The 15321-nt window shown below is 40.8% G+C and overlaps 1 protein-coding gene across 3 annotated transcripts in view; it reads right to left on the bottom strand.

The window, feature by feature from the left end:
- The window catches only part of sema4c (sema domain, immunoglobulin domain (Ig), transmembrane domain (TM) and short cytoplasmic domain, (semaphorin) 4C), a 129710-nt gene that overhangs the window by 72868 nt on the left and 41521 nt on the right, over positions 1–15321 (bottom strand). For all 3 annotated transcript variants that reach the window (XM_088009081.1, XM_088009080.1, XM_088009082.1), the window contains one exon: positions 9698–9844. The gene's annotated coding sequence lies outside the window, so the exon portion shown is untranslated. The remainder of the gene's footprint in view (positions 1–9697; positions 9845–15321) is intronic.

Here is a 15321-nt window from a genome sequence, read left to right as displayed (position 1 = left end):
GAGTGGATCTTGTCAGAATACCAGGCAGCATTTTCTTTAATTGTATTTAAAAAAAACTTGGGAAAACAGCCACACCATTTTTCTCCACATTTTTTTCCCGGCTGGCCATAATCATACATGATAAAATATGTAGGCCATTAGTGAGCGTCGAGCAGATTCGAACTACTTAGTTTGAGCGATGTATTGCTCAGCAGATCAGCAAAGCGAGATCTTGAATAATTCATCCCAGGGTCAACGTTTGCTGTGATGCAGTTGGTGTTGCTGTTATAAGCAGAAAAGATTAAAAACTCTTACACAGGGCCTTAAGAAATCTTTCTACCAAAAGTCATTTTAATCATTGTGTATTTTTTGTAAGCCACTGAACTTCGATTCTAAAATATGGACCTCAAAAAATCTAACAAAATGGATTTCAAGGGCTTATGTTATAATCAAATCACAGTTTTTCCTCAAACAGAAGTCTGTCTCAATAAATGGAGTTCAACTCAGAAAGTGACTGTCTGTTTGAGGTTTCTTTTTAAAGAAAGAAAGGAAGCAGAGACAGAGTCTGAATTGGGCTAATAGTACTGAACTTCAAAAGCGTTAGCATTAGCAAAACCCCTTCACTACTTTTAAACTTTTATTTGTGTGGTGACTGTTTGGAAACAAAAAGAAAACAGTGACAGAGAAGAATCGTTTTGCAGAACCCTGAGAACACCCTGCTAACAGTGCTAACGTTAGCATCTGCTTCAGAGCATCTTATTAGACAATTTTGGCAACATTAGCACCATGTTAAAGTTACACAAGCATAAACACTACAAAATATGGACACTTGGCTTCTTCAAAAATAACTTGACGCTATTTGAAAAAAAGAAGATTCTTAGTTTTGCAAATTAGCTAAAAAAGTAGCAAAAATCTCATCCAGTTCTTGTTACTCATTACTAATAATGCATAATTTCATTTCTTGAGCTGGATGAATCCCAATTTATAACTTATCCTAATTCTGAAAATACATATTTTATTATACCAACTCTATGCTACTTAACCTAGCCTGTGTAATACCCTTCCTAAACTCCAGAGGGCAATAGAGTCTGCTGATGTTTATTAAAGCAAACTTCAGATTAATCTGTTTTTATTTAGCTTTTAGCTGATGCTTATCAAGAATTAATGATAACAATTACTATCACCCTAAGTTAATTTGACTTTATATTCATTTTGAGCAACTGCAATCGGTATGTTTTGTATATTTAGACTGACTTATATATTCTTGTTTTATTGTCATAATTAAACATTTTTTAAAATACCAGTTATCTGAGTAAAATGTAAATCTAAAACCCATATTTATTTGAGGTTTTGTGTTGACCATTAGCACCCTATCATCATCATTATCATCATCATCACCATCATCACCACCATCATAACTTCCTCAGTTCTTCAACTCAATATATTTTCTTTAAAGTAGAGATTTCTGGTTTTCTTTCTTAGCTTACATTTTAATGTGTTTGGATGTTTCTCCATTGTAGTTGCTTGTTTCTCATTACCTCCTGCTTTTGTCCAACATAAGAAACTGGTTCTGTGTCACAAGTGCACAATAAATAAATACTTATTGATTAGCTGACTGGCTGATTGAAGAAACTAGTGCAGAAAAACATCAACTCCCAGAGAAGTCTGTCTTTCCATTTCTGCCGGATTTTCCATCAAGCTCCCTTTCTCTCTGGCCACCTTCTGCCGTCAGTGCAGCATCTGTTGTGTTTTTTTTTTTTGTTTTGTTTTTTTGACGAGCTCAAGGGCGCAGTGAAAAATTATAAAAACCACGTGCACTCTGCCCTGCCGTGACCCGCCTGTCCTGCCTGCTGGCCCCGGGGGTTTCTGGGGCAGCGCTCTGACCAGCCATCAATGTTCAAACACATAACTGTGAGCGAGCTCGACCAGGTTCGCACGTCGATCAGCCTTGCTCCAGGCAGTATGAGCAATTCGCTGGTACACACACCTACACAAGCGCATGAAATACCATTTGGACGAATAATATTTTTTATTTCTATACGTTCAAATCCTTTAGAAAATGTAAATGCTACTAAAAAAACATGGTAATTTACCTGCATTTAAATGCGTTTAGACACACTAATCTCAAGTGGAACATGCAGAAAGTTCACGGCAAAAAGGGAAAACATAAACAGAATGTTTCATTACATAACACACACACGTAGTTTTGAATTCTGTGCTCACGTGTGCTGCAGCCTGCTCTTCGCATATTACCGCGCTAATCAAATAACTCCTGCAAATACGCTGCAATTTTCCCCTCCAGCCTCTCTCAGACAAACACACAAAAAAAGCTGACAAACTTTCTCCGTTCTGTTTCAGAGCTCATTAAAAAGTATTCACCTTGGTATAATTTGGAGCCGTAATCAGCTCTGAATAATAGAAAAGGGTCGTATTGACGCCCGTGGGCACCAGACACACCGTCTCATTTCAGAACAACGCCCACCGGGCGTGCGAATGCAAAACGTGACGAGGGCCTGCATCGCACGCGCCCCCGCGCACACATAAACACACACACACACACACACACAAACACACACCGTCTCGCTCTGACTTCGGTTCGCCACACTTAGCTGAGAGTCACTGACACTCGCTCACAGTGTACTCCGGCTCCGGGAGGGGCGGGACCACCCTACTGTGCTCCTCGGGGGGCTAATTGTCCGGTAGCACTCTTGCGCTTTCCTTCCCACTCTCTGACTTGTTTCCACTACTCCTATCTGTTCTTTTGGAAGAAGTTCAGGAGTTCACACTGAGCCCAGAGGCCTGCATCCCAGTGAGGTGCCACAGGGCAGTAAAGGTTACACCTAGCTGGACTTCTATACAGAATCAGCCCACACATCTCTTACTGGTGGGCAGGTCAGGTGGAGGTGGGGTGGGCGGGGGTTCACTTAAAGAGACATAGTGGGAGAGCAATGCTGCAGATGGGTTGTCTTTACGTTGCCTTGCAGAAGTATGAAGTGTGGTGTGAATTTACCTTAAATAAAATCTGGAGCAGTCAATTATTTTCAAAAGTCACCTATATTTTCTTCCATTTAATAAATATTGAACCCATGCTAGTACTTTGCAAGCCACAATAGGTCAGGATTCTTTAAGACAATAGTCTCGGACTCCAGTCCTCAAGGGCCGGGGTCTTGCAACTGTTAGATTAATCTCTGCTTCAGCACACCTGACTGTGTACAGCTTGACTGCATACTAGTGAGGCAGTTTAGACATTTAGGTTGCATTCACACCAGCTCTTGTTCGTTTACCTAGAAAGTCCGCTTCTCGTGGGAAGATGGGAATGTGTAATCCAACTCTGATGCAAACCAGAAGAGCGAACTCTGGCCTGTCAAAAACCGTGGTCTCTGTTCGGTTGAACTGAACACCGATGCGGTCTGAATGCATATGTGAATGCCAAGTTACCGGAGACCGAGTACACTACAGAGCAGAGCATTCTGGGTAAATCCAACCAAAATAACGCTCTAGTTTAGTGCCAGTAGGAGTAATGGCTCGTGGTCTTTAGCTAGAGACAAAATAGAAATCCTACAAATCTGACGGTACTTCATTTTTGTTCATTTTTGAAGGAAGTTGCGCCCATGTCTTCTTTGGAGGTTTTTGTGCCGTTTTCTTCAGTAGTTGCTGGTACAGCGCCGCCACAGGTGAAGAGGCAAACATGTTTTTCAATTAGTTTGAATTGTTTGACACAAGGCAGTGTGAAAGTGAACCACACCAGCTGAAAATGTAACAAATTTTAGTTCCCAATCAAACCGAGTCTACCGGACTACCAGTGAAAACATCCTGCCTTCCAGAGTGTAAGACCAGGGAAACAAGGCCCAGGAGAACTGTAGTTTGAGGATATGTTATGATCCAAGTCAATTTCTTAAAAAAATAAATAAATAAAATTAGCAGGAGAGCGGACGGCAAACTAGTGAAGAAACCTTCGTCATTTGCCCTTGAGCAAAGCATCTAACCCAACAACCTTCACTGTCTTCGGTGGCTGCAAGAAGTTCAGAGATAATGAAAGACTTAAGCTCTGGCCACTGGGCAGTTCCCAGAAGCCAAAATTAAACAGCATGGTTCAACTGTGCTGCTCCCATGAATAAATGTGCATTACTGTGAAAAATGCAAAGTAGGACGCTTCTAAAGAGGGCTGTGCACACTCAGCAGGAGCAAATTCCCTTCCAGAGGATAAAATGTACATCCCATGCCCAACCTAAATACATAAAAGCCCATCATATCAGTTTGCCGAATCAGCAGTCATCAGCGAAATAAACCTGGCAGATGATGTATACTGTACAGCGCAGACTGATATTTGTTGACAGGAGCAGAAGTGAAAGGTGAGACGAATCAGATGAGAGCAGCGGGCCTGGATGCTCTAAGCCCGGGTCTATTAGAGTCTGATTGCACGCATTAAGAGAGAGAGAGAAAGAGAGCGGAGCGATACGAGAAGCGTTTGCGCGACTCCTTCGGCCAGACCCTGCATTAACCACCGCCTGCTCTCTGCTTTGCTGAACACACAGGCTGATCGATAGCAATAAGTAAGTGGGGGTAGTGTGTGTGGCGGAGGAGGGACTTATAGAAGGACATGAGGCGAGCAGGAGTGGAAAGAGACTCCAGCTTTACTGGAAGATAAGCCCGGATCGATCGCGAGACAAGGCCTTAGGCCGCGTGGACGGGGAGGACCGAGGAATGCAAGATGCGGCAGATTCACACCCGTTCACCTCATCAGGCCCGGCTGACGGGAACTCTGCGTGTGTTGGTGTGTGCGGATACTCAGACAGCACATGAAAAAGGAAACATGCTCTGAGGTTTTATTTTCCAGTTACCAGGTTTGAAGGTTTTTAAAAAGTGCTAGTTTCAAAATTGCAAAGAATTTTGCAGCAAAGCGTTCCAACAGTTGAAAGTCCTTTCAGACGGGATAGTCAGAAAACTGCTGAAGTAAATGGAGTTTGTATGTAGAGTAAGTATAGTGCAAGGCAGCACTGCCATCCATCAACAGGTTCCTGCACACTGCTGGTCAACTGGCTGACAAAGTCTGCCTCTTGGAAATATCATTGGTTGAAGCATCATCAACAGTCATGGAGTGAAAACTAAAGACATGGACATATCTTCAAACGACGAATATTTGAGAGTATTTAACGCCTGAGGCTAACAAAACTCCCTGCACTTCTCATTTTAAACAGTAGATGTCACTGCTGTGGAAGTCTGCCTCTGTTTTCCAACTGGTAGCTATGGTGGTCCATTAGGGAAACTGGAGATAAAAAAAAAAAAAAACTAAGAGGCGTACATTTTCAAACTAAACTTTGAATTTTGAGATTAATCTCAGAAATTTACTAGAAGAAACTTCCGAGCTTGAAAAGTTGAAAATTTGCAAGAAAAATACTCATCTCTCAGTAAAAGCATAAAAACGCAATAAGATTATTAAAACTGCAAGATTACAATTTGATGCTTTACAAAGATATTTTGCTTTTCTGTCTTAAATAAATGTAATTACATCAAATTTCTTTATGAATTTTTTCGCTTAAACTGCAATACTTTCCTTGAAGGTGATGAAACTTTGAGAATCTCATACCAGCCTCATGCCAGCCATACCAAACACGCTCCTTTCGAAGCTGAAAGGTTTTTATTTTTTCCTTTAAAAAATATTTCATGAACTAAAAACAATAAGAGAAGTTGACATAAAAGTTGGATAAGCCGGAATTTAAAAGTGAGCATCATAGACATAGACATGTTATAGACATTATAGACATAGTTCAACACACGAGCACATTTATGTCTAAAACTGCTGTGTTGTTTCTGGGAGCCGTTTCATGGCCACAAACTGAAAAGATGCGTCTTACTGGAGCTAGTATTTGTGCTCTAGTACACTAAGAAGATTTCAACTTTGATTTTGTAGCTGTAAATCCGGATTGTTCTGTCAGTTCATATTAAAATATTTAAAAAGATATTTTTAAGATGTAGGACTTCCAGTTGAAAAAGCCACACTCCCAATGAATTAGCAATTAGCTATTAGCTAAGCAGCAAAACAAGAAATCTGAGTCAATTAAAGATCTTTGGTTTTGTAACCCTTGAAGAACTGCTGAAGGAGTCAGGAGAGTTTGGTTGTACTTCTTAATTCACGAAATCACAGATTTTGTGGCAGTATAATTATAAAATACTTGCAAGAAAATCTGCAATATTGTGACATTTTGTTACTTGCGACAAATCACAGACTATTTGACATCAATAAAGGGCTGAGGCAGCAGGGTAGTGCAAGTAATTAATACTGCCACCTGCAGCTGGGAGATGGTAGTCTTTGACATTTAATGTCAAAGACATTAAATCCAATGTCTTTGACCTTTTCTTTTAAGGATAATTTGGAATAAACTTCCAGTTTTCATTAGAAAAAAATGTAAATTTCTGCAATAAAATGGAGGGTACCAATTTTTGCAATTAGGCATCTGGAATGTAGAGGGGCCACATAAACAGCTATGGCGGGCTAGAGCTGGCCCCCGGGCCTTGAGTTTGAAGGAACTACACATCCACTCTAGCCTGCGAATGTTTAGTGAGTGCGACTGGGGAGAGGGAAGTCGGGGATTCCTCTCCAATAGACACCTGATCCCAGATTAGATTAGGACAAAATAACATCAGATGATGTAAAAAATGAAATGTTTTGGTAATTGGGGGCAGAAATGAATGCAAACGAGAGATTTACCACACAGGGCAAGCACGAGAAACAAACAGAAAAATGCTGGCTCTGCATTAACACAATGTACTGAAAATTTAAAAAAAAAAACAGCCCTTGCTTCGCCGCAGTAAATGGAGCCGCCTTTTATTGTTTTGCTTTAATGTAATCAGCTTGTAGTTCATGTACTATATATGTCAGCATGCTTTCAGTGAATTAACACTGCTGCTGCTGCTGCTGGGCGGATGGATGCTCGCATTTAGAAGCAACGCATTTATCAGAGCCTCCCTGACACCTGCCACGCTGCCGTGATAACCTGCATCTCTATCTGTCTCGCTTCTTTCCTCCCGCCTCCCTCGATCTCTCTCTTGATCTCCATGCCTTCGCTGTCACCCTCTCCTCCCGTCCAATGTTTCACCCCCGCACACACACACACACACACACACACACACACACATCCCGATGAGCTCCCAGCTCATGTGTGATGGTACCCTGTCAGAGGAAAACCATTTATGATCAGCAACCAATATCCTCCCAGAGATAAACACGCTCTCAGAGATAGAACCGGAATTATTAGAGAGAAGGAGGGATAAGTGTGGAAGAGAAGCACACACTCGGAGGAAAAAAGTCGAGAGAGAAGGGAAGAAGAATGCAGCCCGGAGCTGTTTTTTCACAGCTTTGTGACTTCGAGTGTGTGTTTGCGTGTGTGTGTGTGCGTGTGTGTCGTTCTGCCGTTGTCACCAAACACGCGGGTGTTTGTCTGCACGTCCCTCTTCACTTTGGCACGTCTCAGTATTCTCTACACATTCGCCGGCATACAAATGACTTTTTTTATCAGAGGCAATTTACTTCAGTCTGCTGGAGCTCCCGGTCGCTCGATCAGGCAGACAACTAATCGTACATGAGAGAGCGCTTCATCACACACTTCAACAAAAAAAACAAAAAAAAGAGGGGAGCCACCCACTAACTAACACACCGAGAGACAAAACGGTGGTGGTGTTTTTTTTTTTTTTTTGCTGTGATAGAGCGCATATTTTTGGGTCGGAAGGTAAAAGTAACACAACGGGAGATTTGAAGGGGAGCGGCAAAAGCTAAAGAGGCGGATTAGCAGCTAGTCATAAATAATCCTCATCAAATATGAAGCCTGACCGGCCATTCAGATTTTGGCCGATAGCCAAAAGAAAGTCGCTGAGTTGGCAACATTGGGGCGACTATTAACTGCAAACGTCCAGACATGAGCTGGTGGGCCGCTCTGTCAGTTTCTTTATTTGTCTGACAGCAGGGAAACGGAGGACTTGATTTTTAAACCTTTCCTGAAGTCGATAAAATCGGGGAATAAAATCCATCACAGAACTTCAACAATTAAGGAATTCAGCCCCAATAAATAGACTCGTCGTTAAATTAGTGCGTTTTACTGTGGAATATCATCTCCGCTGTTCGGACTTTGAGCTGTTAGCATGTCATAACAACGGGCCAGACTTGAGAAATGTCTTACAGAGGCTGTAGCCCAGGGCCCCATTTCTTTTGGGGTTGGGAAAGATTTTTCTTTTTTTTTTTTTCTCTTCTATTTTTGAATGAATGCTTTGCAAACATTGTGCTTTGTATTAAACTCATAAGCCCAAATAAAGTGAGTTGTTTTAATATTTTGGGATTTTTACCAATATAAATAATATTCAATTATTCAAATTTTTTGTAAACAAAATGGGGGTAATTAGCAACATATGACTGTAAAACTCATAATTACAACCTTAATTCACTTAACTAGGACTAGAAACTTGTAATTATCACTTTAGGACTCATATGTACAACTTTGATTTTGTAATTACAACTTTAAGAACTTGTAATTACACTTACATTTTGTAATTATGGCATTAAAATCTTGTAATTATGTCTTTAGAACTTGTATTTGTGACTTTTATTCTTGTAATCGTGACTTCCTGTTCGACTTTTTCTTTCAGAAAGACAGAAAAAGTCACTTCCATAAGATCAAAGACAGAGAGAGATGTAAGAATACACTCCACACGATGATGCAGTTGTAAAGTAATACAACTGGGGAAAGTTGAAGTCCTGTAAATGATTTTGCCAGGCGCTGCACTGTTTGTGATTGGCTGAACCAAACCGGCTCAGAGTCCAGGTCACATCAATCTCACTCTTTGTTAGAAGCCGAGGGCCAAAATGAAATCTTTAACCATTCCAAGGGCCACTTTACACCAGAAAGTAATCAGAAACAGTGAGAGCGGTGCTACATTTTCATTTGCACCAAAATCATTTGCACCCCCCGCCCCCCCGCCGCATTACGGGAGCTTCAACAGTCAGAAATCACATAATATGAACCGCACTGAAAACTGTAACAAATGACTTCTGGGCACATTCCGATTTCACCTTTGGATCATGATAGAGAGCGTGCCAACTTTTATTTACAGCGAACCCAAACTTTGATTTAGTGCCTCGGATTATGTTGTGGTCTTACAGGTGAAATAAGAAAGAGGGCGATGGGGAGGGAGGGAGGGAAGGAGGGGGGACCACCTTTCTCTTCTAATCACTAAAACGCTGTGAGAATCAGAAGTGAGCAGCCAGGATCCCCCCCACACACCTGCACACACACACCTGCATGCACACCTTCCTACCCAATAACCTTCAGCATCATTCCTAACAAAACACTCTGAAATCTGAAATCCAATATCTGACCCGAATCCAACCTCCCTCTCTCTTTATGGGTCCTGTCTTTTTCCCCTCTTATCTCATGAAAGGCTCGTTGTAGATCTCTGCTCGCTCTTTGTTTCGTTGCAGATTCATTTCTTTTTTGGAGTTCCTGAAAATGACTATAATTTTCGCATCCCTATTTGACTGCCTCCCTCTCCCCCCTCCTCATATTCACTTTCTTACATCTTCCTCTCTGTCATGTTGAATGGCCCCCAGCATCCCCTCCTCCCTGGGCTGTTTGCTGAGGAAGGTTTCAGAGGAGAGAAGAAAACATGTTTCTGTTTCTCTTCTCCTCCCTTTGTTCTGTTGTTTTTTTTGCCTTTCTTCTTTTCTTACTTGTTTTTCGCCTCCTCCCTCGTGCGCCTCCGTGCTTTCCTTTGAATCTCTTGGTTGTTTTTTCTCTCTTTTTTTCGTGTTAGCCGCAGAGTTCTTCTTCGTGAATGTTGAACAGCGACGCTCGACTCAGACGAAGGTCACATTGGCCTGCAGGAGACAAAAGAAGAGAAAACAGGTTGCAGATGATGAGTGACGCTTGTTCGCATGGAAGGTGAGACTGACAGGGCATCTTTAAGTGCTCTGATGTCCAAAAAAAAAAAAAGGCATTTATATAAGAAAAACAAAGATTCAGTTTGGATAAATCTAATTCAGAGATATTAAAACCTCTGATTCATCCAAAACTTGGAACAGGACGTCTAAAATCTCCCAAAACTGCATTTGAATATCTATTCCTGTAACCATGGAAATGAAGATCAGCTTTTTATCCCACTACCGCAAGCCTAAAGTCAACCTTTGTTCTCGCCGTCACCAAAATGTAACCTTGACTGCACGTTTACAATGCTGGGCGACGATGAAGTGCAGTTTCTAAAGTAACATTGGAGCCATTCTTCTGTGCTTTGCGATTCTCCCAACAGGCATCCTTTGAGGGGCTTTTCGAGCTGAAGAGATGCTGAAATTGCGATCAAGGCGCCAGTCCTTTTGATAAACTGGAAGATGATTGTTTTTTAAAGTCGCTCCAGCACTGCTTACGTCTGCGACTGCGATAAACGGGGAATAACAGGTCGCACAAAAAGACCACAAAGAACACACTTTTTTCATATTTAGTTTGTTTTTCTTCTTTTATTTTGGTCGTGTTATTTTTCCCAACAATATAACTGTCATGATCGGTGGTGGTGAGTGGTGAGAGAGACGCAGGCTGGCCCAGGATGTCATAAAGAAGTAGGTTTAATGACGAATAATCCACAAATTAACAGAATCCAACACACAGGTTGCACAGGGAGCACCGGGGAAGACAGAGCGTGCAGCGAAACAGACAGCCTTAACAGACGCACACACGACGAGGACCCGACGGAGGACAGAGACAACAGGTGGGGTTAAATACACAGGGAAGGTAATCAGGGAACTGGGCACAGCTGGGAGCAATCAACAGGGAAGACACACAGAGTCACAGGGGAAACAGAACTAAATAAACACAGAAAAACCTCAAAATACACAGAAAACACAGATCGTCACAATAACTTGCAAGAAAAAAGCAAGGTGTAACAGCTTGTTTGATTGTTTACAAATCCAATTTAAGATATCAATCGACAGTTTTATGCTGTTTTTTTTCTAAATATGACGTGATAAAAAAATCTTACAACAAAATGTATTAAACTCATCAGATACGCACTTTTGTCTTTAGAAATCAGATCTGCCATGTTTTAAGTCGCAGGAATTAACCGGGACGTCAGATATGATTGGTGAAACTAAGCGTTTTCCATCTAAAATGGCTGCCATCAGCTGCAGCAAGAAACAGTTTTTATGATGTTTTTTTTTTTAACTTCTGACGTTTGTATTAAATCTCACATAACACAGCTACTACACACACTTATTTAATAAAAACTTTTCTACAATGTTTTTATTTTAAAACTAACAAAAAGTAAGTTGATTAGCTTTGTTAGCATTGTTTTCTGAATATCACATAACGTTTGGCAACAGATGTAATATATATTTTTAGATATATATATTTATTTTGTAAAGATTTGCACTTACCTATGATCAGGGGTGCCGCCAGGAATCATAGGACCCCTGACAAAAAATTAGTTTGGGCCCCTCCCGTGCAATTTTTTGAGCCATTCTTCTGTGCACATCACAATTCTAAAGACCTGCATCTGCCTTGCTTTCTGTGGTTCAGTACTAATAATTAGCACATTTACTGCTCATGAATTATATTTACTGCTCATGAACGTGGGTTAGAGCTGGTGCTGACTGACTCATCTGTGGTTAAGTGGTACAAGGATACAGGGACAAGTTAAATATATGAACATGTTGGTAATTTCTTTCCTTAATTCATTACATTCTAATGAAAAGGAGGCAAACAGTTTGTAGCTAAGCTAACTATGCTAAATGGTTGATAATCTCACACAGTCTACTCACCTCTCTTGGAGAAAAACTGGGTTATAAATTAACACTTTTGCCTTTTTCTCTCTCTCCTTTTTTTTTTTAAACCTGCTTTTATAACTTTTCTTAGCAGCATAGTAACCGCTACAATCGTTCGTGTCTTCCACTGTCTGCTGCTCACAGCGTCACTCTGACGCGCTCCAAGCAGGAACGAACCATTTAACGCAGATAGGGGGGTTCAGGGCAAATATGGATGTGTGTTTTTTGGTCTGGGAGTGGGAACATTAAATATTTACTGCTAAAAACAATCTTTGAAAATACAATATGATTAATTTTGTAATTGACATGACCCCGATTTATTATTTTTTTATTTCTATTAACAAAAAATAAATAATTAAATTGTGGAGGGCCCCCTGTTGGTTAGGGCCCCTAGAATTGTCATCACTTTTCCCCTCTATACCGCGCCCCTGCCTATGATAGATGGGGAAAAAAAGTTAGCTAGCTAGCATGTCTTTTACCTTTGCTAGCTAGCTAGCAAAGTTACATTTGCAGCTAGTTATCTGAAGCTATCACCTTTGCTAGCTAATCACCTTGTTCCTGCATCAAACTTTTAAACTTTTTACAGCTTTATTAGCAAAGAGGATGAACAAAATCTAAAAGGTTGGTGGACAGTGTCCTCTAAATTGTAGTTTTTAGCAACATGTCTGTTTTTTACAAAACGCAAGTTTGGCGCCGGCGATTCCTTCCGAAGGCACGACGAGATTCCCATCAACAGAAACGCTTCACTGATCCCAATCAGAGCGCCGAGGGCCCGGCAGAAGCTGTCAGTAACACATGGGCCGGATGGAGGAGCACAGAGTGAGCCCACAAAGGCAGCGCCGAATCCTCTGACACCGTCATACTTCATCCTCCGCTGTAATAAACCAGACACTGGAAACGCACAGAGCCTCTGGTCAGTGTTTCACTTTATCGACTGTGTGATGTTAATCAAACTTCATTGATTCAAGCACGCGCACCCTTCACTCAAACACGCGTGCCCACTCAAACTAAAACATGCAACAAAAACACAAAAACCTTGGCATAACTTCAACTCAACAATAAAAAGCTTTTAGAGACTTGGGTTTTTTTTAGGGGTTTTAAGTGAAAAACTTGAAAAGCTTGTGAATACAATCAGAAAGACATTTTAAAAGTCAAGACAACTATTTTTCAAGCTATAAATTTAATCCTTTTATGCAACCCTGTAAGCTTTAAAAAGAAAAAAAAAGTCGATTTAATATCACTTGTGGAAGAATCTGCTCCATCTAGGAAGGTTAATTTAATCCTTTCTGGCTTTCACTGGCTGGTGAAGATCTCTTCTTACTTTTACATCCTTTACTAAAGTACATCAAAGTCCCCAGATAACCCCCCCACCCCTGTCCTAAAGGCTGTTACGCAAAAGTCTAAAACTCTCTTTGACAGCAGGTCCTTAAAAATACAGTTAGGTCATCCTCTGGAAAGTGAATTTCAGCTTAATGTGGAACCTCGTGCTTCTGAGTAAGTCACCATATTAGGACACGTGTAAGCATGTGTGTGTGCTGGCAGCGTCTGGTAGACTGTTTAACCCCTGCGATGAGTCCCAGCGCGTCTGCCGAAGCCGAAACGGCAGCAGGAACAAGAAGTACGCTTAGAGAAGGAGGTGAGGGAGAGAAATATGTGTCCAAAATGAAATACGTGGCTGCTGTCAGCGCTTCGGTTACCTATCGAGTTGGATGAAGTCATACATGAGTATGTGACAGCGCAGCAGCGCTCTGGTGGATTTTTCAGAAATAAGTAAGTCATCCAGACCTCAACTTTCCATTGGCTTTCTCCAGAACGGAGCAGCAGCCAAAAAGCTCTGCACACCGCCTCTAAAAACACATAAATATGCGCAGGCATCCACACAGCATGCATGTGGGGAAGGAGTCACAAACACAGGCCTTCTGCAGCTTTCATCAACTTAAATTTAAGACTTTTAAAGACCCTTTTAAGACCATTACGGATAAAATCTAAGACATACATCACAACAAATGTAATATAGATACATAAATGTGTATTTATATTTATACTGTAAACATCTGCACTTACCTATGAAACAAAAAAAGTTATATAGCTGGCATGTCTATCACCTTTGCATCCAAAATGAATGAGGTACTAGCAGCTAGTTACCTATAGCTATCACCTTAGCAAACTTGGTTGCTAGCAAACCAAGTTGTATTAGCAGCTGATACCCATAGCTATGACCTGGAAAGTGAATTTCAACTTAATGTGGAACCTCGTCCTTCTGACTAAGTCACCATATTAGGACACGTCTACACTAGTTAACACGCTAGCAAAGTTGTATTAACATCTAGTTACCTGTAGCTATCACCAACTGAACTAATCTGAAAAATTTCAAGTTGATGACGCAAAACTAGCTTGTATGTTGTTGTGCAGCCTGTGGTCAGAGAAGGTAGATTGGTGGGTTTTATCTATTTATTGACTTTTGGAGAACTACTACCTGCCTCATAGCAGTTTCCTTGTGGAGGGACGCAGCCCCTGCAAGAAGTGAGCGTGGGGGAAGATGTTATTTCACACGTGAGGTGTCAGGAATACCAATACGGCCCACCGCTGCAGAGCACGTCATACACAGAAATAGAGGTATGTTGAAAATTCCTGAGGAAATAAACTTCATTTTAAGTTTAGAAAATTTAACTGACATCTTTTAAGATTGAAGCCTTCTAATTTAACCTATTGTACAACTTTTGAGATATACACAAAGTTTGGAGCCCTGTTGCTCAGAGTTAAACCTAACTATTTTTTGTCAATTTCAAAGTCAGTGAATGCCTTATCACCAACATACATAGTAAAATGCCAGTGTCGCATTAACATCCAAAGGTGTTTATATTGGGTGTTAATGCAACACTGGCATTTTATTGTGTACATATTAACAACCAGTTATTAACCACTCAATATCTTCAGGCTCAAGTCTACTATGTACTGCCAAAACAATACTTAAAGGAGAAACAGGAATTAACATAAATGCTCCACAGGTTTGGAACAAACATCCACAAAATTGATGATTTTGATGATGTCATGTGACAAATTGTTATGTTTGTTGCTGCTTGATTTACCGTTGTCTGATTTACCGTGACTGTGCGATATTTTTAATATATGAAGCACTTTGAACTAGTTACCTGCAACTATCACCTGTGCTAGCTAACAAGCTAGCAGCTAGTTACCTGTAGTTGCAACTGCCTTGTCTCACAAAGCGCAATTAGCATGTCTGTGAGCGACTCAAACTTTTGCCTAACAGAAAAGTCCTGCGGGGAAAAATAAAACCCGCAGTAAATGTGAGATTAGTCTCTCATATTCAATGTGAGACCTGTACTATTTTAAGACATGCTATTAAAATATTGCAGGCCAAATTAAATGTTTTTTTTTTTAATGATGCCCTGTACTTGTTTATCAAGTATGAGAGAATCACAAAGCGGTTCACACAACATCCAGTCATTCATATGTTAAGGCCTTAATTTTAGATACATAGGACTAATGTAAGCATGTGTGTGTGGCCATCCTGAAATAGACAG

The sequence above is a fragment of the Poecilia mexicana genome, unplaced genomic scaffold, assembly GCF_051168715.1.
Source record: "Poecilia mexicana isolate PSO_F unplaced genomic scaffold, ASM5116871v1 scaffold_9, whole genome shotgun sequence".
Classification (NCBI taxonomy): Eukaryota; Metazoa; Chordata; class Actinopteri; order Cyprinodontiformes; family Poeciliidae; genus Poecilia; species Poecilia mexicana.
Note: the sequence above shows the minus strand (reverse complement) of the source record. Positions and strands in the feature narration are given on the sequence as shown.